The sequence below is a fragment of the Hipposideros armiger genome, unplaced genomic scaffold, assembly GCF_001890085.2.
Source record: "Hipposideros armiger isolate ML-2016 unplaced genomic scaffold, ASM189008v1 scaffold_703, whole genome shotgun sequence".
Lineage (NCBI taxonomy): Eukaryota > Metazoa > Chordata > Mammalia > Chiroptera > Hipposideridae > Hipposideros > Hipposideros armiger.
In genome coordinates, this window is record NW_017732053.1 from 599,994 (window position 1) to 623,867 (window position 23,874).

General features: G+C 43.6%; 1 long non-coding RNA gene across 1 annotated transcript; it reads right to left on the reverse strand.

The window, feature by feature from the left end:
• Positions 1-509: 509 nt before the first annotated feature.
• LOC109373301 (uncharacterized) lies at positions 510-22,311 on the reverse strand. Its single transcript, XR_002122196.1, has 4 exons — positions 21,246-22,311; positions 8,070-8,173; positions 1,274-1,352; positions 510-598 (listed from the first exon to the last, which is right to left on the reverse strand). It is a non-coding gene; the product is annotated as an uncharacterized LOC109373301 (long non-coding RNA).
• Between the last annotated feature and the right edge of the window lie 1,563 nt (positions 22,312-23,874).

The following is a 23,874-nucleotide window of genomic DNA, read 5'->3' on the forward strand; positions in this document are numbered from 1 at the left end:
TCCCTGGACCTGGATCCCCACAATAATAATAATAATAATAATAATAATAATAATAATAATAATATAACCTATTGAAACAATTGTCCCAGCAAGCAGGGTGGTTTGGTCCCAGACCAAAAGACATGCTACTAGACTGCTCTTGACTTATTAACAGGTTCTTCCAGATGGCAGTGGCAACCGGGGCAGGTTCACTGCCAGCTGGCCTGTGAGTGCTATGGCTGCAGCTGCTTTGTGTTGCCTCCCAGATGTTGCTGTAAATCCCCTCCACTAATTGTGGAACTTGTACACAGAGTCTTCCCTCAGTTCCTGTGTCAAGATGTCAAGTGTCTAGGACAGAGCACCTAGGGGCAGCTCAAATGAATTGGCTACTTCTGACTGTTGAAAGGCTCCTCCGAAGAGAGTGAGGCATGGCTCCTTCCAGGGTGGGTCTGAGCAGCTGCACCGGCAACACTGACAGGTGGTGGGGCCAACAGTCTTTACATTCTGTAATAGAGTTGTTTTCTTTGGTCTTTTCCATACTGTAGTGGGAGGCTACTCTGTCTCCAGCCATTCAGAGAGTCAACATAAGGGCATCCCAGTGACCAAGGCAACCAGTGTCCTGTGGTAAGAGTCAAGATTGTTATGTTGTTGTTTGTCTAGCTACCTAGCCCAACAGCGTAGGAGGAATCCCATGAATGGAGACCAGTGGCACAAACCTTAATGAAAAAGGAAACTGAGGGACACCATCCCTATCCTTCCTAAGACCCCTGGGGAAGTCATGCCATTGATTCAGGAATGTAAAACTTGAACAATGTTCATGGGCCTTTTAATTAAAAACTGGGCAATGCTCATGGGCTTTTCTGAGCTCTACTGCTTACCAGCGCTCCAAGGGCATTATGCTCAAAAGCTGGAGCCCCCAAATACTGATGAGGCCACCGTGGCTCTATAAGAAGTAGATCTAGACCCCTCAGAGGTCAATTGGGACACCCTGGAGAAGGGAGGCCACCACCTACAGACAGGGCCACTTGGGACCACCAAGAGTTTACCTGGTAAATACTCAAAGGGTCAAAACAATTTGGGACAGACAGAGACTACAACAGAAACTAAAATTTTACCTACCTAGAGATACAATCCATTCTAAAACGTTTTATCCAAAAGGACAGTGAAAAGGGAATGTACTTCAGAGTAGGGGCTAACTGCACTGCCCAAGAAGAGGCTGTTACAGCACTCCAAGTGCAAACCCCAATCCTTGAGAAGTGGACGAGGAGCCTGGGAAAGGGAAATGACTACTTACAGGGGCGCCTAGAAGATCCACACAGGAGTTATTAGTCAGAGACAGAAACTAGAAACTGTAGATTCAGGCAGCTAAAAGCCTAAAATGAACAGACAAACAAAGGAGAAAAAAATAAATAAATAAAAAACAAACATAGATACAGCATAGAAAATAAAAAGTAAATAAATAAATAAATTTTTATATGTATGTGTGTGTGGGAGAGATGTTAAGAAAATTTGCCTTCATCGGCTAATATTAACTTTTGTCTGTTGGCTTTTTGTTCTATCACATGAGAGACTGCATGTGATGTCTGTTGGCTCTTTGCTCCTTCACATGAGAGACTGCATGTGGGGTGATGGTTAGCTTAGGGTTAAGAGAATTCTTAGTTAGGGTTGAAAGAATTCCCCCCTTTGTCTCATTCCCAGCAGGGGAGATATGAGATGAGTTGCTTTCTATCTGTTTCCCCTGCATAAGCAGATGAAATAAAGAAGTAGCTAAGTTATCAGGATGATGTGACAAGCTTTGGAAGGCCTTGGGTAATGGTCCCAGGCAAGAATAGTAGGTATTGTTTTCATTAGCAGGATAGGCAACATTCTTATCATTAACTATCTAACCCTCCCGGAACTGGCTATTCCTTGAGAGGGTAGGCAGGAACACAAAACTTGGCTCTGGGGTGCATCAAAAGGATATATAAGACAGACCTCAGGTGGCATAATTATAATTTTTTGCTGTTGGATTGCTGTTGGGTTGCTGTTGGATTGCTGTTGGGTTGCTGTTGGATTGTTGTTTCAAGAGATTGCTTTTTCAGAAGATTGCTGTTTCAGAGGATTTGCTGTTAAGGGCTGCTTTTCAGGATTGGATTGTTTCAGAGTAAGAAATTGAAACTTGCCTCAATGGACACTAAATAATTCTTTTGTTGGTGATTCTTCACCATTCTAACATACTTGAGAACTAACAAGCAGCAGTGGGGGATGTCTCAGTTGTTCCAGCCACAGACCTGACAAGGATTTAATTCCTGTCTTCTCCAGACCTCAATTGACAGTACAGGATTTTTGTTATTCATTTGGTGTTCATCATTGATCATTTGTCATGATTCTGGCATTGGCTTGCAGCATCAGGAGATGTTCTGACTTCCAGCTGTGGACCTGGTGAGATCTGACTGATTTCCAACCTCTCCAGTGTTGTTTTCTCACAGTTCGGTGAGCTTCTTTGACATAATATTATTATTAATGTGTGTAGTTTAATTTCAACTGCTTTTTACTTTCTATCATTACATATTCCTGTGATTGTACTCTGTTGATTGCCTTGGTTGCCTTTGTCTTTTGCTATTGTATACTGTTAATTAAATTGACAAGATATTGCTAAATAAATTGATTAAATATTGCTAAATAAATCAATTCATTCCCCCTAGTGTCAGCTCTGCTCCTCCTTCTCTTTCCCCACTCGTCATTACAGTGTGCATGTGTGTATAAGGTCCATAATTTGACTCAATTGTAAATGAAAAATTTACTAAAAGAATTTATATGACAAAAAGATAAAAGGGTCACTGATTGGCTTTTGTGCCTCAACAGCACAGATTCTAAATTATCTTAACATCTGCTAAGATGTACCAATTGACAAAGCTTCATGGTCTTAATCAATGCTGGGGTTCAAATTAGAGTTCTACCTGGAGATCCTATTAAATTTAAACATTGTAACCCCTATAATCTTAGGAAAGTAACTACATATAAAATAGAGAAAAATAGGTATGCCTCACTTTAACTATAGCCTTGCCTAAATTTCCCATAGTCATAGTACCCTTTGCCCTAAAATAGCCCACATTGGACATCAATCCTCTAATGCATGAGTAATAAATTAAAATAAGTCTTTGGTATTTACAAATTGGCTTGATGACATGGACTTCCAGTTAAAATAGTTAACATGGCTCAATGTAAGTTAAAACACAGCTTTTAAAATGTAGAACTTATATTACATAAGACCTAATTAATAAAGGGGTGATTGTCCCCACTGCTTCTCCATGTAACAGCCCAGTCTTGCTTTATTTTAAACAACACCAAAAAAGCATGGGCACCTCCTGGTGGATTACTGCAACCTTAGTGTCATGATCCCATACCTAATGCCCAATAGTATTAAAATTACTGACTCCATCCAATCAACAACCAGTAAATATTTTACTATTACAGACTTGGCTCACATGTTCTGTTCAGCGTGTATTTCAACAGGCTCTAGGTCACAGTTTATCTTACCTCCAAAGGGACACAATACACCCTTTCCAGGCTCCATGGAGTTCCTCACAGCGTTGTCATCACACAATCTTTGCACACAGAATCTAAGGTGCATCCTGTCTCAAGCAGCACCAGTACAACATTACATCGATGGCCCTCCTCCAAGGATATGCACTTGACACACAGGGTGTGGACATGCAAGCCTTTGTGGGTTCTAATGGCAACATATTCTCCATTTACAAATTTTTCCTAATCTTACTGATGCTACTACTTACAATCAACCCACCCTAAAAGGGGCCCCTGCAACAAAAGGCTCTAGAATCTGTCCAAATTAAAATCAGTAGACACTCCCATTAGTGCCTCAGAGGCTCCTTCGCTGGAGAGGTTTCGACAACTCTTCTCATTCCTCCTAGAGTCTCTGGACCACCTATGATGCCGTAAGTTATCATATAGCCTCTGATGCAAAAGTTGTCCCTCCTGGGCCTGTGCTACACACCATTAAAACAAAGACTACATATGGGGATGTCCTGGAAAAGGGGACACTCACAGACCCTGAGCCTGTGACCCTCCCCATACGCAGCTGCCCATTATGCTTTGGACCATGGAAACAGCACCCCATGAGCTCAGCACAGTTACTGAGGACTCCTTAAGACAGGATGGAAGCAATCCTGGGCCTTTTGGCATACTCCACTTGCAAGAGCAGTTGGCTTCCCCTGTCCTCTGTCACTTGCCAGATGCCACAGTGCCAGAGGTCACTCCTCCTCCAGACCCCTTGATAGCTGGGGTGTCCCTTGAATGAATTAAGCGAACTTTAATGGGACTTTACAGCATTGCCACCATCACAAATGGAGCTCAGTGGAATGTTGCTTTCTTCTACCCCTTAGCCAAGATATCCCTGGACGGGACTAGGAATCAAAATAAATGACCAAACTTAAGGCAGTCATCTTAGCACTGAATTCTCTGGCCAACAAATGGTCCTATCTGCACACTCATTACAAAGTTTTGGGCCATTGCCTGAGAGTTGCCCTTTTCAGGGTAAAGAACTTTGGATTTTCCTGCCTCACAGACACCAAAATATAAGCCAAAATTTACATATGCTAAGGCCACAATACAAGGCCTTGCCAGGATGCTCCTTATTCCCTTCAGAGTAACAGACATCACTGGTAGTAACCAAAGCACAAATTTCACTTCTCAGAACACACAGTGCTGGACTCTTAAAAAAGATATTGAGAACCTTTGTGTTCCTCATAGTTCTCAGGTATCTGGTTTAATGGAGAGACATGTGGTCTCCTCAAATAGCTCTTTTTCAAATTCCAATCTGATTAATGGGTGATTTCTCACCCCAAGCCTTAAATCAAGGCCCCTTCTTAATTCAACTTCTTAATTCAAGGCCCCTCGACTAACTTAAACACCACAGCAACTGTGATTATTAATTTTATGTGTCAACTTGGCTGGCCAGATATCTGGGCAAACATTATTCTGGGTATTTCTGTGTAAGTATGTTTTTCGATGAGATTCACATTTAAATCAATGGACTTTGAGTAAAGCAGATTGCCCTCCCTCATGTGGGTGGGCCTCATCCAGCCAGTCGAAGGCCTGAGTAGAACAAAAAGACAAGCTTCCCCCAGCAAGAGGGATTATCCAACAGACAACCTTCAGACTTCATCTGTAACATTGGCCCTTCCTGGCTGTATAGCACTCTGCCTTTAGACTGGAATGGCAGCACCCTTTTCCCTGGTTTACAGCCTGCTAACCCTCCCTGTAAATTTTGGATTTGCTAGCCTGCTTCTCTGGAAAATGTTGACTAATAACCCAACTTTAAAAAACTTTTACATCACCCTTTCCTATACTTAAAGAAGGTTATGTTTAGCCTCCATGTAAATAGCCATTTAATATGGCTCCCCCATCTTTATAAATTTTCAATCTTGTCCACATCCCATAATCTGGAGGCCAGATTAAGGGTGAATACTCTCCTGGGACCTATTAACTCTATAGACTGTCCTATGTGCCAGGTAATGGTCAATTTGTTATGGGACTAATAACACTTACACTACCCAAGAAAACCCAAAACCCCCGAAACAACAACAATAAAAAACCTTCCTGAATATTTAGTTATAATGGGTCAATAATTAATCTGGACTCTCCCTCTGATCCCTTCCAGGAAATTAAAATTAGTTCTTGGGCTGGCCAAGTGGCGCGTTGGTTAAGAGCTGGCTTGGGACACCAGCTCTGAGCAGCAGGGCTCGGGTTCAGATCCCACATGAGGGCCAGTGACACTGCCCTCTACAGCTAAGATGGTGAACAAAACAGCTCGACCTGGAGCTGGGCTGCCGTGAGTCACCAGCGACAGCATAGGCTGCAGGCCCTGCTGCAGTGGGCTGCCATAATCTACTGTGAGCAGCTGGCAGCCGGTGTGAGCTACCAAGAGCCACTGTGAGCGGCCGTCCAGAGGCCGGCGACCAATCTGCCTCACCTGGGAAGAGCGCAATGATAATACCAACATGGGCCAGTGAAGTGACGTCCTCCACAGCTAGATTGAAGAATAAAAGGAAAGCAACTTGTCTGTTCCCCTTCCCCGATTCCCCAACTCCCCAACTCCCCAACGCTATTCCCATCTCCCAATTCCCCAATAAAATCTTAAAAAAATAAAAAATAAAATAAAACAAAATTGATTCTCCAGGTCCATTCTCATAGACTGTGGAATACTAAAAAAGGGAGATAAAAAACTTTACTTCGTAAATAAAAATCACTGTCAGAGATAATAATTAAATCAATGCCATATCCCATAATGATAAAACCAGACAACACCTCCTTGGTAAGAATACATGCCAGAGGAAAATCAGCATCAGATAACAAAAGCTTGCCAAGTACAGCTGCACACCATTCTGCTGACTGTTGGCCTTGGTGCTATTGCTCCAGGTGTTTTGATTGGTCTACAATTCAGAGGCCCAAACCCTCCAAGTAAGACATTGTTTCGGTTAAACAGAGCAAATGCTGAGGCCCACACGCCATTGAGTTTGGCTAACATAAACCCTACAACCCAAAGACCTCACCAGCTTGCCCATCACCAACCAAGCCAATGACTGAGGCAAAGGGCAATGGTAACTGGCTATATTGGAGGGCCTGCCTACAAGTTAATGCTGGAGCTCCAAACTCAGCCTCAGATATTTTAATTGGCAAACAACCTCATGTCCTATTAGCAACACCCAAATCAGGCCATATTATTTAAAACCTGTTTGTAATATTACCCTTCTCATTAGCCATCTGGGCAAAACCTTGGATTATTGAAAGCTTTCAGATTCAGTCATCCTTAGTGGATGTTTTAATTGTGCCACTTAGGTTCTGGTGCTTTGGTCCATTATGACAGTATGACAGATGGGAATGACACCTTTAGCTATGCATCCCTAACCCCTTGACATAAAAGGTATTGACAAGTCAAGCTCCTAGAACCAACATTGCCTTCAAATTACACAAATGGCTCAGCCTCATTATGTTACCATAGAGCCACCTGACCAGGACCCACATCAACCCAAGTGGATATGTTCTAAAAAGAACACCCCACTTCCATATCCCAGAAGACATCATCCCAACTCAAGACTTGGCCCTTGGAGATGACTTTCCCCCTATACCAGAGGTGACTCTATCTCAGACACTAAAGCTAGAGATAAAAGATAAGAGCCCAGGGTTGAGCTATGGTGCACTTCAAACCTTAAACCCCAGGCAGAGGAGTCTATGCTGGCAATGAATCCGTGGAAGAGCTTCTGGAGAGGTGGGAATGAAAGGAAAAGATGCCAATGTCTGGAGCAGAAGGGAGACTATCCTCAGAAACAAAGATGGGCCACATTTCCTGCTTCTCCACCACCCACCACAGTCCCCAGGCAGGTAGAGGTGCCCCAGCCCCTCAACATTAGGTCCCAATAGTTCCCAGGGCCAATCAGGGACCCTTAGGACTGGGAATCTGCAGGCACAGGCTCCCTACTCCTAGGCCTCTTCCTGCATACCAAGAGTCCCCCCTTCCCAGCTCCTTCCCTCCTCCCTGCTCCCCAACTGTCCAAACCAGAGCTACTGGCCAGTTCATGTTTTTGCATTCCCTATGAAATATCAGAAAACAAAATCGTGTGATTATATTTAAAATATATTGCATATGTTGAAATTCCAAAATAATGTTTAGAGAGAAGAGGCTCTATTTCTTAAATAAATAATCTTATAATTTACAATTTTCATTTAGTTTTTCAAATATTCAGAGGGTATTTGTCCTTTTAGAAGTTAAAGTAAAATCTTAAAAAAAATTTTTTTATTGTGGTAAAATTCACTTAATAAAATTTACCATCATAACCATTTTTAAGTGCACAGTTCAGTGGTATTAAATATATTCACACTGCTGTGCATCTATCACCACCATCCATCCTCTGAAATTAAACCTTTCACAAAAATCTTTCTTCAGTATATTATTTTATTACAGATTTCTGTAAGTTAAAGTTAGTTGCTATAACAGATAAATTTGAAAATATTGGTTGTTGGAACATCACACAAATTTATCTTTATTTCAACACAGGCTTTCAAATATCAAGTGAGTCTGCTTATTCATTTACCTCCAAAAATAATTCAGGAACTCAGGTACCTTCGGGTTTTGGATTTGTCATCACCATCATGTGGCTTCAAATCTGGCTATGGTGCTTGGTTTCCTCCTGCTCTTCTGTAAAGGAAAAAATAGTATCTCATGGGTGACATTTTAACAGTCAGACCTGTACAAGGTGAACCTTGCTTCCACCGGCATTTACATACACAGTGCTCATTTCATGGCCACATCTAGAACAAAGAGGCTGGGATGGGAATCTGTGAGACTATTGCAAAGAGGAGACAAGTTTGGCAAATAAGACTCTTGATTTTTATGTTATGTGTACAAATACTGATTTTAGAATAAACAATTTTCTTCTTTTTTTTAAAATGGTGAAAGAGAAGTTTATCGGACGAGTTAGTATACTCCAAAGAATTAGGAGTGGGCCGAAAACAGAGAAAAGCAGCTCAAGCCCCCAGCTCAAAGGCTCAAGGTGGCATTATTAGGAGAAAAAGTACACTCCAAAGAGTTTGGAGCAGGCCCGAGCAAAAGACGCTGCTCAAAAGGCCGACAATTTTCTTGACTGCACACATTTTATCCAATAAAAAAAATGACTTAACACCTGATTCTACAAATTAATCCCAGTGACTGAACTTGAGGAAAAAAGGCAAGCATGTCAATCAATGCCTTTTGAAAGGGGAACGTATGTGAATTTTGAGGACAGAAATCAAAGTTGGAAAATATCCAAGATTATAGCTATCTTTTAAAAAGAAAGATATGGGACCGGCTGAGTGGCGTGTTGGTTAAGAGCTGGCTTGGGACGCCAGCTCTGAGCATCAGGTCCCTGGTTCGGATACCACATGAGGGCCAGTGACACTACCCTCTACAGCTAAGATGGTGAACAGCAGCTCGACCTGGAGCTGGGCTGCCATGAGTCGCTGGTGACGGCGTAGGCTGCAGTGGGCTGCCATAAGCTACTGTGTGTGGCCGGCAGCCAGCGTGAGCTGCCAAGTCGCTGTGAGCGGCCATCCAGAGGCCGGCGACCGATCTGCCTCATCCGGGAAGAGTGCAATGATAATACCAACATGGGCCAGTGAAGTGACGTCCTACACAACTAGACTGAAGAACAAAAGGACAGCAACTTGTCTGTTCCCCTTCCCCAACTCCCCAATAAAATCTTAAAAAAAAAAGAGAGAGATGGCCAGCCGAGTGGCTCAGTTGGTTAAGAGCACAAGCTCTGAGCAACAGGGTTGCTGGCTCGATTCCCACATGGGCCAGTGAGCTGCACCCGAGCTGAGCTGCTGACAGTTGGCAGGATGGCTCAGCTGGTGAGATCACGTGCTCCTAACAACAAGGTTGCTGGTTCGACTCCTGCATGAGATGGTGGGCTACGCCCATCCACAACTAACATTGAACACAGTACCTTGACCTGAGTGGCATTGAGCTGCTGGCGGGCTGCCGGATGGCGACTGGACTTGGAGCTGAGCTAGCTGCGCCTTCCACAACTAAAATTGAAGGACAACTTGGCTGTTCCCCTTTCCCAATTTCCCAATAAAATCTTTAAAAGAAAAACAAAACAAATGTGATGAGCATATTCAGTAACATTTAGATATGGATTGACCTTGGTGCCTTCCCTCAGTCACACCGACAGATACCCACATGTCCAATGAGGTCTATATTGTAATTCACTCAGATGCAAAGAGAATGGCAGGGGACTCACTCTTTCAAGTTTTTTCAGCACATTGCAGTGTCCTGCAGCTTATGTGTGATAAGTTAAATGGACAAACAGGTTACCTTCTCTAGTATTAAATAAAATAGTCCTTACAAAATGGAAAATTGACTGAACGAGATTCCTGACAGAAAACAACGAACAAAGTCAACTTTAATTGTACAATCACCAGGTGAACGACAACACCCAAAGCCATAATTATGCTTCTGCTGTTAGTAGGAACTCTTCTTCCCAGCACACACTGGCTACTGAGGCAACAAATGCCTGATCAGGTCTATAAGTAAGCAAAAAAATCAAAAGTGTATGGAAAATTATTTGAAATTTTAATATATGGATTCTCCTACATTACATTTTTATTACAAGATACTTAAGATTTGCTAAACTTCAAGATGAATAAAGCACCGTTTATTATTCATTTTTAAATTGTGGTAAAATACCCATACAAAATTTAGCATCTTAACCAATTTTAAATTCATCAGTGTTAATTAAGTTACATTGTTATTCAATGAAGGGGATTGGAATATGTCCCCCCAAAACATGCCACTTTGGCATAAAGATTATTCTGAGCTGAAGCAGATTATTTTGAAGCAGATTCAGGAGGAGTCCTTGCCATGCCCCTCTCTGCCTAAAAGGAGGATGTTCATTCCCTTTGTGAAGGTGCACCCCTCCCTTTCCTGGGCCAGGAAGAGGAAGACAATCCTATCACTGGAGACAGAAAGTCAGCACTGAGATGAGTCTGTACAAACAAATCCTGATAAAATAACCGTTATCTTCCAGTACTTTCCCCACAATTTACTGCCCCTAGAAGCCCAAGCCCCTTCTCCTTTGTTTTGTCACTTCACAAATTTATCACCCTTTGTTAAAATGATACATAAGCTCCTGGGCCTAATCACCACTTTGGGTCTCACTCTTTTCCATGAAGGTCTCCATGAATATAAAAATTAAAATATTAGTATAAAATAAAATATGTATGCCTTTTCTTCTGGTAATCTCTCTTTTGTTAGTTAACTCTCAGGCCCAAGTTACTAAGCCTAAGAGGGTAAAGAAAAGTCTTTTTTCTTTTCCTAGAGCAAGCAATCTCTAGAACTCTTTTCATCTTGCCAAACCCATTATGCAATAACTCCTCATTTCCCCCAGCCCCTGGCACCCCACTCTACTTTCTTTCTCTATGACTTTAACTACTCTAAGTACTCATATAAGTGGAATCGTACAGCATTTGTCTTTTTGTGGCTGCCTTATTTCACTTAGAATAATGTCTTCAAGATTCATCCATGTTGTAGCTTGTGTCAGAATTTCCACGCTTTTTAAGACTGAATAATATTCTATTGTTCATATAGACCACATTTTGTTTATTCATCTGTTAATGGATGCTCAGGTTGCTTCCACCTTTTGGCTACTGTAAATAATGCTGCTATGAACATGTGGGTACAAATACCTGTTCAAGTCCCTGCTTCCACTTCTTTTGAATATATACTCAGAAGTGGAATTAATGGGTCATATGGTAGTTCTATTTTCAATTTTTTGAGGAACCGTCACACTATTTTCCACAGTGGCTGCATCATTTTAAGTTCCCACCAGTAATGCACAAGAGTGCCAATTTCTCTACATCCTTGCCAAATACTTCTTATTTTCTGGGGTTTTTTCTTTTGATAATAATGGATATAAAGTAATATCTTGTTGTGGTTTTGATTTTGCTTCCCTAATGATTAGTGATGTTGAGCATCTTTTCACATGCTTATTGGCCATCTGTAAGTCTTCTTTGGAGAAACGCCTGTTCAAGTCCTTTGCCCATTTTTGAATTGGGTTAGGTTGTGTGTTTTGTCTAAATTTTGATAGCTATAGTTTTGAATGCCTTCCTAGTTCTTACAATAACTACAATTCATCTTTTAAAGTAGTCATTCAGTATTGACCGAGAGTCAACTATTGCCAGATGCCAGGAAGGGACCAGTGAACAAGACACAGCCTCTGCATTCACAGCTTGCAGTCCAGCAGGGAAAGCAAATAAGAAATGACAGTCTGAAGAATGTTACAGAGGGAGAAATACAGGTGCTCCAGAAACAGATAGAAAGGGTCAGAGAGGGCTTCCCTAAGGAAGGGTTATTCAACATGAAGATGAAGTAATGAGGATTGGCTACGCAAAGGTGAAGTAGAGGAGCTCTTTAGACAGGAAGAACAGACTATGCAAAGCCTTGAATCAGAAGGGAAAGCACACTGCAGAGTTGAAGGAAGTACAGGGTGGCTGGCAGGCAAGAATGGGGAGGAAAGAACCACCTGTGGAAGGCCCTGGCAGTCTTAGCCTCAGGACGGTGAACAACTATTGAAGTTTTTAAGCAGAATGAGGTTTGTATTTTTAAAAGTTCACATTGTCTGCTCTAAGAAGAATAGATTTGGAGGAATGCAGGAAGACCAACCAACTTATGGGGGCAGGGCACAGGATAAAGATTGGGCATTGTAATCCAGGCAAGAAATGGTGGTGACAGAGGGAGAAGAACGTAGAGTCAACATCACCCTGAGAAGAACTTGCTCTGACTACACTGCTCTTCCAAGGAGGATGAGAGACATGCAGAGCAGAGATGCCCCAGCTGAGCCTGGCCCAGGTGAGCTGACCTGCAGACCCATGAGGAAGTCCAGCTGAGCCTCCCAGCCAACCCTAGCTTAGATCAGTCAACTTCTGCCAACCTTCGACATATGATAAATTAGTGTTTTTTTTAGTTATTTCAGACACATGATAAATTAGAGTTTGGGGGTAGCTTGTTTTGAAGCAATGGCAATCTAATACAGATAGCATCTAGCATAATATCTAAAGCTATTACTTTTTCAGGGCCACATAGCAAACCAAAGCATAGGTGGAGGAACTTGGCCAAAACAGTGAGTCTCCCATGTGGAGCCATGTCCACAAACATCTTCAGAGTACAAGTTAATCCCTTTTGAGGAAAAGTAATGGAAAAACAGGTGTCACATGTCCTAAAGACAGGGGCTTGCAGATTGCTGGACCCCTATTAGGGTGGACATTGGGGAAAAAAAAGAGGAAAACAGAGAAAGAGAGGAGAGAAGAAGGGAAGAGAGGGGAGGAGGGGAGAGAAGGGAGGGGAAGGGAGGGGAAGGAAGGAGAGAGTAGAGTCAACAGGACTTAATGGCTGACTAAGTCCTGGAGATGGGGGAGTGTAGGAGGGGTTCCAGATTTGGGGTCTGGGTACCTGAATGGATTAAAGGTCACTAGCTGACACAGAGATAGAGGAGGGCCCTGTCTGAAGCTTTTTCTTCCTGTTGGACTAAAACAATTTTAAATGCAAACAAAAAAACTAGAGTTTATGAATTTATCTCTTATCTCCAAAGGTTGAAAATATTACCTGTTTATTCATTTTACATAAAAACCACTGGAATAAAACAATTTAAAAGACTGTCCTTATAAAGAGATTCTACCTTTAGCTCTCTGGAGAATATCCTACTTCTATAAGTAAAGCCTTCTCTATGTAACATCACTGACTGGGAGAGAAGATGGGGGGGGGTCTTATATTTAGTAAAAATGGACATGGGATTAAAAAAAAAACGTTTGAGGGATGTCAGTCTACATATTGTCCTCCTGATTCTAAGACTGAAACTAAAATGCATGTAATAAAATGTCAACAAGTATACAGAAAGGATCATTTTATAACAAAATGAGCTGTTTCTTTTTGTAAGGACTTTATGCAAACTGTCTTTTGCTTTCTAGATTAAAGGACATCTGATATTGGGGCCAGGCTATAAATATAGCAGATGAAGAAAAGATAAGGGCTCAAAAAGCAGAAGATGAAAGCATTGCCGACATCAAGGATAATGCTTTCTTTGAGTTGGGAACTGTTTTTGTGGATCCATTCATAGTCATAGAGAAGAGTTCCTTGACAAATGATCTCAGACCAGATGATCAAATCTTTTTTGTTTTGTTTTGTTAGAAAAACTCAGCAAAATAAAATTCTGGTTTATTGTTGGACAGCATTGTTTCACACATACATCAAACAGGCCAAAATCAACCGATAAATAAATACACAGCAATTTCATACACCAAAAAATAAAATTAGGAAAAAAAGAAATCTTTTATCTTTGACCTTTTTAACCATACAAACTACTTATAGTACAGGTAAATACATAGACAAAAAAAAGTTGCTAGAATGCTCAGAATAACATTTTTTGTTGTTGTTTTTGCTTTTTTTACAAGTTTTTTTTCTCCTTTGAGATTATAATGAACATGGTCACACCACAAGTTAAGTCAGAAGTAGGACAGAGAACACTCCCAAGGCTGGTTTGGTCATCCTGAGATTATTATTATAAAAATGGAGGATCCTTAACAATATATACAAAAATATAAAATGTAAATAAAAATTACAAATTTCTGGGCTGGCCGAGTGGTGCGTTGGTTAACAGTTGGTTTGGGACGCCAGCTCTGAGCAACAGGGCCCCGGTTCGGACCCCACATTAGGGCCAGTGACACTGAGCCCTCTACAGCTAAGATGGTGAACAGCTCAACCTGGAGCTGGGCTGCCTTGAGTCGCTGGGTCACATAAGCTGCAGTGGAGCTGCAGTGGGCTGCCGTAAGCTACCGTGAGTGGCCGTCCAATGGCCGACGAGCGACTGCCTCACCTGGGAAGAGTGCAATGATAATACCAACATGGGCCAGTGAAGCGACATCCTCCACAACTAGACTGAAGAACAAAAGGACAGCAACTTGTCTGTTGTCCTTCCCCGATTCCCCAACGCTGTTCCCCTCCCCCAACTCCCCAATAAAATCTTTAAAATAAAAAAAAATACAAATTTTCCTTTTAAAAGTACTTTTAAGGAAAAAAGCCAGGGCCTTGGAAGTTTTGGTTCTTTTTTCCTCCCCTGTTGCAAATTCACGTTGTGGTTTTGGTTGGGTGGTGGAGAGCGTGTGTCACCTGCAAGTGGCACTGCCCTCTGTGGGCAGGAGGGACTCTACTCAAGGTGACCACGTTTAGTAGTCACACTTTCACTTCTGAGATGGGAAGTGGAAGGTGAAGAGGTCATAGCGGCCTTTTTTTAAAGTTTAACTTTTCCTTTTTTGCTGTCCAGTCACCCTCATTGTTGTTCTGCTTCTTGGTGCCAACATGGTCATCCTCATCATCTTCAGCTGTCTGCTTGCCCGCTTGCCTGCCGCTGCCTCAGCCTCATCGCCTTCACCCTCTTCCTCACCATCATCTTCTCCCACCTCCTTCCCCTGCCCTTCCTCTTCCCCCTCCCCCTCTTCCTCCTCCTTCCTCTTCATTTGCTGCATTGTCAGCCTCCTGCGCCCCATTTTCCTCATTAGCGTTCCCATTAGCAGGTGTGTCCTTTCCATTCACTGCCTCCTCCACAGTTCCCTTCTTCTCCTTTCAGTCCTTAGTGGTGATCTTGGAGCTGGTATTCATGGACGCATCTGATATGGGGGAACACGGGTGATCCTATGCTGTGGATGAAAAACAAAGCAAGAGTTGAAGGACCCTGGCTAAAAAGCAGCAAGAGTCCGGGCGGCAGAGGTGGCTGAGCGAGCAGGGAGTCGCACACTGGAGCAATGCACAGATGGCTTTTCAGAGCAGCCGTCCAGATGATCAGATCTTGGCTGAAGACAACCATATGGACTGTTCAGATAACATGTTAAACGTGCAACCTGTTAAACTCTTGTCAGTGGTTTCACAACAGTAGCCCAGCATGATTCCAAAGCCACATGAGGCAGCCACACTGTCTGGGTCATTAGGATGGACACATTTGGTAAGATAACAGTAGACAAAGGTGGTGAAGTCCATGTGGATACTCATCATTCTGAACAAAAGGCACAGCCCAGAGGAACTGGCGCTCTGTGCATCCCTGGGTTCAGCAGATGCCTCCTTGCTATAATCTACACTAGTTCTTATCAGTTGTTTAAAAAGGACCTGGAAAAGAACTGGAACTTGGTAGAGAAAGCAAGGACTTACAACACAGCAGGCTTTTTTCCCCTTGATAGTTTATCCAAAATCTATATGGACAGTGGCTCACCCCACCTCTGACAACAATAGGATTTTCATTTTTCAATCTTTCTGTGACCCTCATTAGTGCTTCAGGGAGCTGTTCGTAAAAATTGCTTCTTATTTTGTCATCCATTTGGGGAGCATGATGGTTTCTCTTTCTTTGCTCAAGGGCAAAGTTTTAAGTCCAAAGACCCTGGAGAGAGAACCCAGAAGGAGAGCTTTCAGTGGTGAATCCAACTGTGTTCTTTCCCACAAGCAACAGCAAAGTTGTAGACTGTGAGTCTTAAAATTAGTCCACAATCAATAGTTGACACCAGTAGAGCTGGAATTGTGCTTGTTGAAGTCTTTCTGAACCAGCTGACCTCAGATTTGACATAGCTGTGGTGACAACACTGTGGCTCATGTTAGTCACGAAGCATTCTGGCTGCAGAGAACAGAGGCTTCCAGCGTTCAGCTGGCTTAGCAGGAAAACAAATAAAATAGCTTCATATTGTCAACCAATGGTCGTTGGCACCAATTCAATACCTATAGACATCTCCATTTTGGGGTGTGGTGAAGAAGGAAACCATGCAGTGCAAACAGTTCAATTGTGACACAACATGGCTGTGAGAACAGCATGGCTGTGGAACAACTCAGCAGTATTACACCTCAATTATGAAGCAGAACAGCTGTGAGGTGGCCCTGGAGCAAGGCTCCTCTCCAGCAGGACAGCTCTGCCCTGCTCCACTCTATGCCAATCCACTCTACTCCTGTGAGACATACTTGGTGTTTCAATACCAGTCAGCCAGAGAAACCAGTCTTCAATCCTCTGTGGAAGGGAAAATGCAATCTGAGAGCCAGAGGGGAACTAATTTATATAGACAGAAGTCCCGACCCTGGTCCCTGATTGGCCCATTTTTATGCAAATGAACTCCAAATCCTTGCAGCTTGATTGATCTAAAAACACTGTCCAGATTGGTCAGAACAGAGCTGTTTTGATTGGTTGGTGAAGATGCTAATGGGTATATAGCTTCGAAGCTCAGATTAGATGGAGAAAGTATCAGTCTGCTTGGTTAAAATACAATTCCGGGAACTCCTTTATAAGGGCTGGCTCAGGTGGCAGGAATGCAGTGTAGAGGGCAGGCAGCTTAGTGCAGGCTTTTCCCTGCAGTTTGTGCAAAAGGCCTGTTTAGAAACAGCTGCTAGGCTCTGCTTTTCATTTGAGCCCAGTTAGCCACCAGGAGTACTTCTTAGTAGGTATATTTTTTCTCAGGGTCCACACTATAAATGATCTGTATCCTTTTCCAACTAACATGATGATCTTTCTTAGAAAGTTCTATGGCACTAAATAGAAACTTTTTTCTCTCATCAGCCAGATGCTACTTTATTTACTTTGTTTGAGAGTATCACTTAAATGTCTATCAGTTAAGCATTGGTAAAACACTTCAATAGAACTTCCTACCAATTAGTGAATTCATGTTGCATCATCTGTCTTAAATGCAGAGACAGTTTAATACAATATAATTGGTTCTAGATTTTTAAAAGAATATTACATTTAAGTGCATATATGTAATCTACACAGTACATATAGGATATATGATCAAATACTACAATACTAATGTTAAGACCCTTGGCAAGATTTTTCAAATATACTCTTCCTCTCATACTTCAAACATGTACATTTTAGGATTATTATTTTGCTAAAGTTTAGCATATTTTCATATTAAAACCATAGCCTTACACCTCCTTGTTGTACACTATAAGTAGAAGCTTCTCCAAAGTGTGGAAAGGATATCTCACCCAGACTGCTAAAAATTAAATATTTCTTTTAAGAAAAATCAGAGGAAGGAAATATGGTGTGATAGGTTTATGGATGGTGGAAACAAACTACCCACTGGGACTGACAGTTTGAGACCCAGGGAATATCATCATAAAAAAAGGGGCTCCAACTGCAGCTGAGCATTAATTGATTTGTGATGTTGCTTGAGTCCTCTCAACTTGGGTCCTTGTCCAGGTGGGATGGACAGATCCCAGGACCATAATGATCTTTCTAGCTTGAAGAGCCTACGATTCTAGTTAAATGAAAAGGAAAGAACTAATTAGCAGGAAATCTTCGGCACCAGTCTCAGGCATTGGTGATCTTGTCTTTTGTGGAGGCTTGGGCTGTTTTGAGTGGGTGGAGCTTTCAGCCTAGCCCATGGGGCATGAGAATCCACACCTGAGGTTAAGTGGGCAGCAAAGCCAGCCAGGTCCTCCACAAAGGCACAGCAGGCTCCTGGAGGAGATCCCCTTGGCACCTCAGGATCCTTACCAACCTCTGTTCTAATGTGTGGCCCATTTTTTTTCTGAACTGAAAACTTTTTCTCCCTGTTTTCTGCTAGCCTCTGACATTCCTAAAGCAGAATCTAGACCCAGCTGGAAAAAAATGAGGCATCCAGCAATAACTTGTCAGTTGCATGTCTGCTCAACAGGAATATGGTTTAAAAATCAAGTTCTGTGTTTGGGGAGGGTGAGTGATTTTCAGTGGAGGCATGTTTAGGCTAGCATGTGCCAGGGGGTCCTTCCTCTGAGAATCTTACTTCATTGTTGGCAAGACCAGCCAAACACACACTCAACAACTAGAGATGAACAGATGGTAGACTGGCTGTGAGAGCAAGGGGACAATCTGCACTGTACAGAACTCACAGAGATCCTTGGGTTTGAAAAAGCTTCCAAGGGGATTGACCTGTTGGGGCAGGGAAGGAAAGACAGAGGACAGTGTAAGGAGGCACAAGGGTGAGTGTGTCCTGGAACAGGGAGCACACCCTCATTCCTTAAAGGCTTTTTACTGAGAAAATAAGTAAGTACAGGTCCATAAGGTGGCCCAACATTATGTGGATGGTCTGGAAAATCTCATTCATTGCTTTATTTTCCAGACTTACCTCTTCCTGATGGGAAGAGGAAGGAAGGAAGGAAGGAAGGAAAGAAAGAAGGGAGGGAGAAAAGAAGGAAGACATCCCAGATGCCCATTGTTCCTCCCTCACAGAGGCCTGGCAGGAATCACAGCAAAACACCCTTCCAGAGGTCATCACTGCAATCCTTGGGGCCCCTGAATGACAGCCAGCTCGGGCACTGCCTCTTTCTCCTGGTCCCACCCAAGCATGATCACCTCCCTCAGGGTGCTGCCCTCTTTACCAGAGTCTCTCCCTCTCTCTGTCAGGAGCCCTCCTCTTTTGCCATCATGCGGGGCACCCACAGATCAGGTTCTGGTTGGAGTAGGTATTGTGAAGAGTTCTGAGGAAGGGCAGTATGGCTGAGCTGGTGCCCTCTGTGCTTGTTGGTGGGGCAAGCCGTGGCCAGGCAGATTAGCAGTATGTAATGCTAATAAACTGAGCACTTCAATTGGTTAAAGTGGCAAAACTTATGTGCATTTATCACACCAAAAAAACTTGGTAACATTTGAATATAGTATATATAAAATCTTATGGCTTAGAATAGAAAATTCTTAAGCCAAACAAAGGAATGAATCACTGATACATGCTAAATATGGATGAGCCTGGAAAACATGATGCTAAGTAGAAGAAGCCAGACATACAAGGCCTGACAATTAAGTTTGTGAACTTGTGCAACGATGTTGCTAACTTTTTTTGATATCAGAGGGATTACTCATTATGAATTTGTACCAACTGGACAAACAGTTAACCAAGTTTACTATTTGGAAGTGCTGAAAATGCTACATGAAAAAGTTAGAGGACCTGAACTTTTTGCCAACAATTCATGGCTCTTGCATCACGACAATGCACCAGCTCACATGGCACTGTTTGTGAGGGAGTTTTTAGCCAGTAAACAAATAACTGTATTGGAATACCCTCCCTACTCACCTGATCTAGCCCCCAATGATTTCCTTTTTACCTGAAGATAAAGGAAATATTGAAGGAAGACATTTTGATGACATTCAGGATATCAAGGGTAATATGACAACAGCTCTGATGGCCATTCCAGAAAAAGAGTTCCAAAATTGCTTTGAAAGGTGGACTAGGCACTGGCATCAGTGCATAGCTTCCCAAGGGAAATACTTCGAAGGTGATGGTAGGGATATTTAGCAATAAAGTATGTAGCACTTTTTCTAGGATGAGTTTGTGAGCCTAATTGCCAGACCTCATAAAGGCCACATATTGTACAATTCTATTTACATGAAATATTCAGAATAGGCAAATCTGTGGACACAGGAAGCACATTGGTGGTTGCCAGGGGCTGGGAGGAGGGTGGAACAGAAGTGAGTATTTAATGGATATGGGGGTTTCTGTTTGAGGTGATGAAAATGTTCTGGAATTAAAGAATGATGATGGTTCACACTGTGAATAGACTATAAATCACTGAATTGTACACTTTAAAAGTGGTGGATTTTATGATATGAAAATTATATCTCAATTTTTAAAATTGCGTGATAAATACATGGTTTTAAAAAAAGAGTTAACATGGGAAACACATATTCTGAGTATTTCATTTGTTCTCACTCTACTAAACTCTGCACACAAACACAGACCATCCAAATGAAAACAAACACTATTTAGTCACAGCTTGCTCTATACAGCAAGTGAATCAGCCAGTATCACTTGCAGTTGGCTGACCCAAAGACAGGCAGAGGAGGAGGAGAGCATTTTCGTGGAAAAAAAAGAAGGCACATCTTGCTTCAGATCCAAGGTTGTGATCTGGGGAAGCTGGAGGCAGGCTGACTAGAGGGCAGCAATCTACCTGATTGCTTACGGAGAACATATTTGGCTTTCTGCAGTTTGGTTTTAAATTGGAAGCAGAATTAAAAATGAGGAAGCTGTCACTCATTGACCAAGTCCTGGCATTTGGGGCCTAGTATTGCAGAGGTTGTGGTCTGGCTGGTCGAATGTAGGTCAGGACCTGGTGTGTTGGAAGGAGAGGTTCCCTGGTTCCCAAGAGGGATTTAGAAAATTTTGCATACCATAACCCCTCCTTCATCAACTTCAATCAGTCAGATATTTTGTCGACAGAGAAACCTAATTCAGTGTTTTTATAATCAACTGCAAACACAGTAATGATGAGTAACAATAATAATGGTAAGTGTTATTACTATAAAGTTCAGGATTTTTCACTTGGGTAATTCCATCTTGTAGTGCATTTAATTATAGCAACAAACAAATCCCCTTAAAACAAAAAACAAACAAAAAAACCCACATCTAATTCTCAAATTACTTTTTTTTCTCCCTTCATCCCCCACCTCCGTCCAACCATCTGGTCGACCTTGTGAGACAGCAGCCAGAGGACACCCAACTGCTGCGAATGTGGCCCAGAAGGAACCCGATCAAAGGCAGGGGAGGGCGCACCGCCGCCCAGACAGACGTCCACCCTTGTCCCGGTCCACCCCCGGTCGTGTATCTCCGTCCAGGGCCACCCGCACGTGCAGAGGCTGTTTCCTGTCTCCGGAGTGAGACTTAAAATTCCCTGGAGGAGCCTCTGACAACCGTAGGTTCTGTGGGACCATGGTCAGGCTCCGGGTCTCCTCCCCGATACTTACAGGACGGCCGTGCGGGTCCATGATTCCAAGAGACGGAAAATTTTGTTAGGCTCCTACGACCACCAGGCTCCATGCGGGACAGCAGCTGAACCTTTAGCGTCGGTCACCGCGGTGGAGGGGACCTTCGTGTGTTGTTTGAACTTCAGGCGCCACCCAACGAGGCGACCAGAAAAGCGGCACGGTGGTTGCTCCCCCACCTGGTGCCGGTCCCCGGTGAGGTGTCACCACCAGGACCGTCCGCTCTCGCTGTGCGCTTTCCAAACTCTGCCTAGGGTTACCGCGGCTAGATCCGCTCCTACGACCATTTCGCAGGGAGCTCCAAGGAAACTAAAACTTTGCCAGGTAACCAGCATTACCTACGAATATGGCACAGAGGTGGATCTGGGTTCCCGAGCCGTCAAGGACGCACCTCCGGCGCTTGGTGGGCGCGGATAGTCACGGTCCCCATCGGAAGAAAGACTTGGAGCCCTGAGGACGCCCTCCGCTCTCCTCGCCTTGGCCATCCTGGGCAGGTCCCCAGCTCCTGATGGATGACTTGTGACAATTTTGAAGTTCCCGCGAACTTCAAACCAGAACTGCGGGCGAGCAAGTGGTGCCTTCGCCATACATCCAAGGCCAGTCCGCTTCAAACCCGGAACACCCTCTCCGGTTCCCCGCGGCGGCCTCGACTGGTCCCTGCGAGCCAAGGGACACCGGCGCGTTTTGTTGGACCCGCCTGGGCCACCCACTCCCAGGCCCCGGAGCGCAGCGCACACCTAATATCCTCTGTTCATGCAGACCCGGTCTCGGGCGAATTGATGGGGCGCCAATACCCTGGCGCAGCGGGGTCGAACGCTGACTGCCTCCTGGGACTCCGCCTCGGGCACCGCAGTCAAATCCTTTCCCTGATGATTTCGCCCCGCGCTCCGGAAGGAAGAAACTACCGATATATAAAAGCCGCTGCCAGATGGCGCCCTAGAACGGGCGCAAACGTCAGCGGGATGCATCCGGGTCGCTAGCCCGCTAGGGCGCCCCGCTGACCTCCCGGGCGCCGACCTCGTCCCCGCCCACCGTGGAAAGCGCCGGGGGCGTCCGCCTCGGGCTCTTGGCTGGCACGGCGTGACCCCGGCAGCAGAAGGGGAACGTGGACATTTTTTTCAAGAGTTCATTTCCTACCAAGGATGGCTGCTGGAAAGGGGAAGCCTCTCCACGAGACTCCCTGGTTGGCGCTGGTCGTTTCCGCGCTCCAGAGCGGACTTGGAAAATGTACCAAAGACATCAGCAAGCAGAGGTGCCTGCCCAGGTCTCTCAGAGTGGCAGGAGGGTTCCCGGTTCCCCTACGGACCTGGAAAATGCTGCGGGGCTTGGGGACAGGGGGCAGGGGTCGGTGTGGACCATAAAACTAAAACTATGAAAGTACTCGTAGAAACGTTGGTGAATAATTTTTATTATGTAATTTCAAAGTGGAGATCTTCCTAAAGCATACTAAAACAAAAAACCCCAGAGCTGTAAAGGAAAGATTAATAAACTTGACCACATAAAGTTGAAGCAAAATTGATCTTTATGTATACCACAAGCAAAATCAAATGACAACAAACAGGTGTGGGGAACATTTGTGCAAATGTGTAATCAGAATATTGATTTCAGTATAACTTATAACAACAGTTGGGGGGAAATAGGCTTTAAGAAGGACCAGATAAATAAATTCTGGTACATCCACACAATACAACACTAACGATTTGTGTTTTAGTTTACTTATATTTTTTAAATGAGGAAGATCTATAGGTACTGACATGTAAAGATATTGATGATAAATTGTTAAATGAAAATAAGTTGTAGAACTTCCAGTGGTATATAAAAAAAGTACTCACATTTTTCTTTTAAAGGAAACATATAGGAAGCAAAGGAATTAGAATAGCTACAGCAATTTTGAAAAATAAGAATAAAGTCTTCCATATATCCTGGTATCTACAGCAGAAAGGAGAGTGTCTTTAGAAACAGAGATGGACCACACCTCCCGCTCCTCTGCCCAGGCCTACTATAGTACCCAGGCAGGCGCCTGGCATCCCAGCCCCTCAACCTGCCTGCTCCACCCGGACCCAGATCCATCCAGCCACAAGTGGGACCCCAACTCTGCAGTTCACTCAGCTGCTCCAACCATAAAAGCCAAGGGCTGCCAGCTCCAACTTATGACAGTGTGGTCCTTCTGTCCATGAGCAGTGGGCTGCTTTCTCGTGGGAAGGACATTCCCTTCAAATAGCAGGTATTAGCCAACGGGACAACTGAATCTTTGCACCTGGACCCATCATGTAAGCTTCGTGTGCACTCAACTCCCAAGGACACAAGACCAGCTGAGGCTTCAGGCCCTTTTGGCATAGTTCTGACTACTGCTCCCATGAAACATGGAGGTGCACTGAGCAAGACCGAGGTGACAGGAAGAAAGAAGACACACACACACACACACACACACACACACACAACACACCAGGAGCCAATCAGAACTGCCAGGCCCAGCACCCAGGGGAGTAGAAAAGAGATCATCATTGTTAACTCTTCTTGGGTTCCTTGAGCTGACAGCTCTAGCTGAGACAGATTCTGGGTTTTTTTTGTTTGTTTGTTTTGTTTTTTTTAGCTGAGCCATCCTGCTACC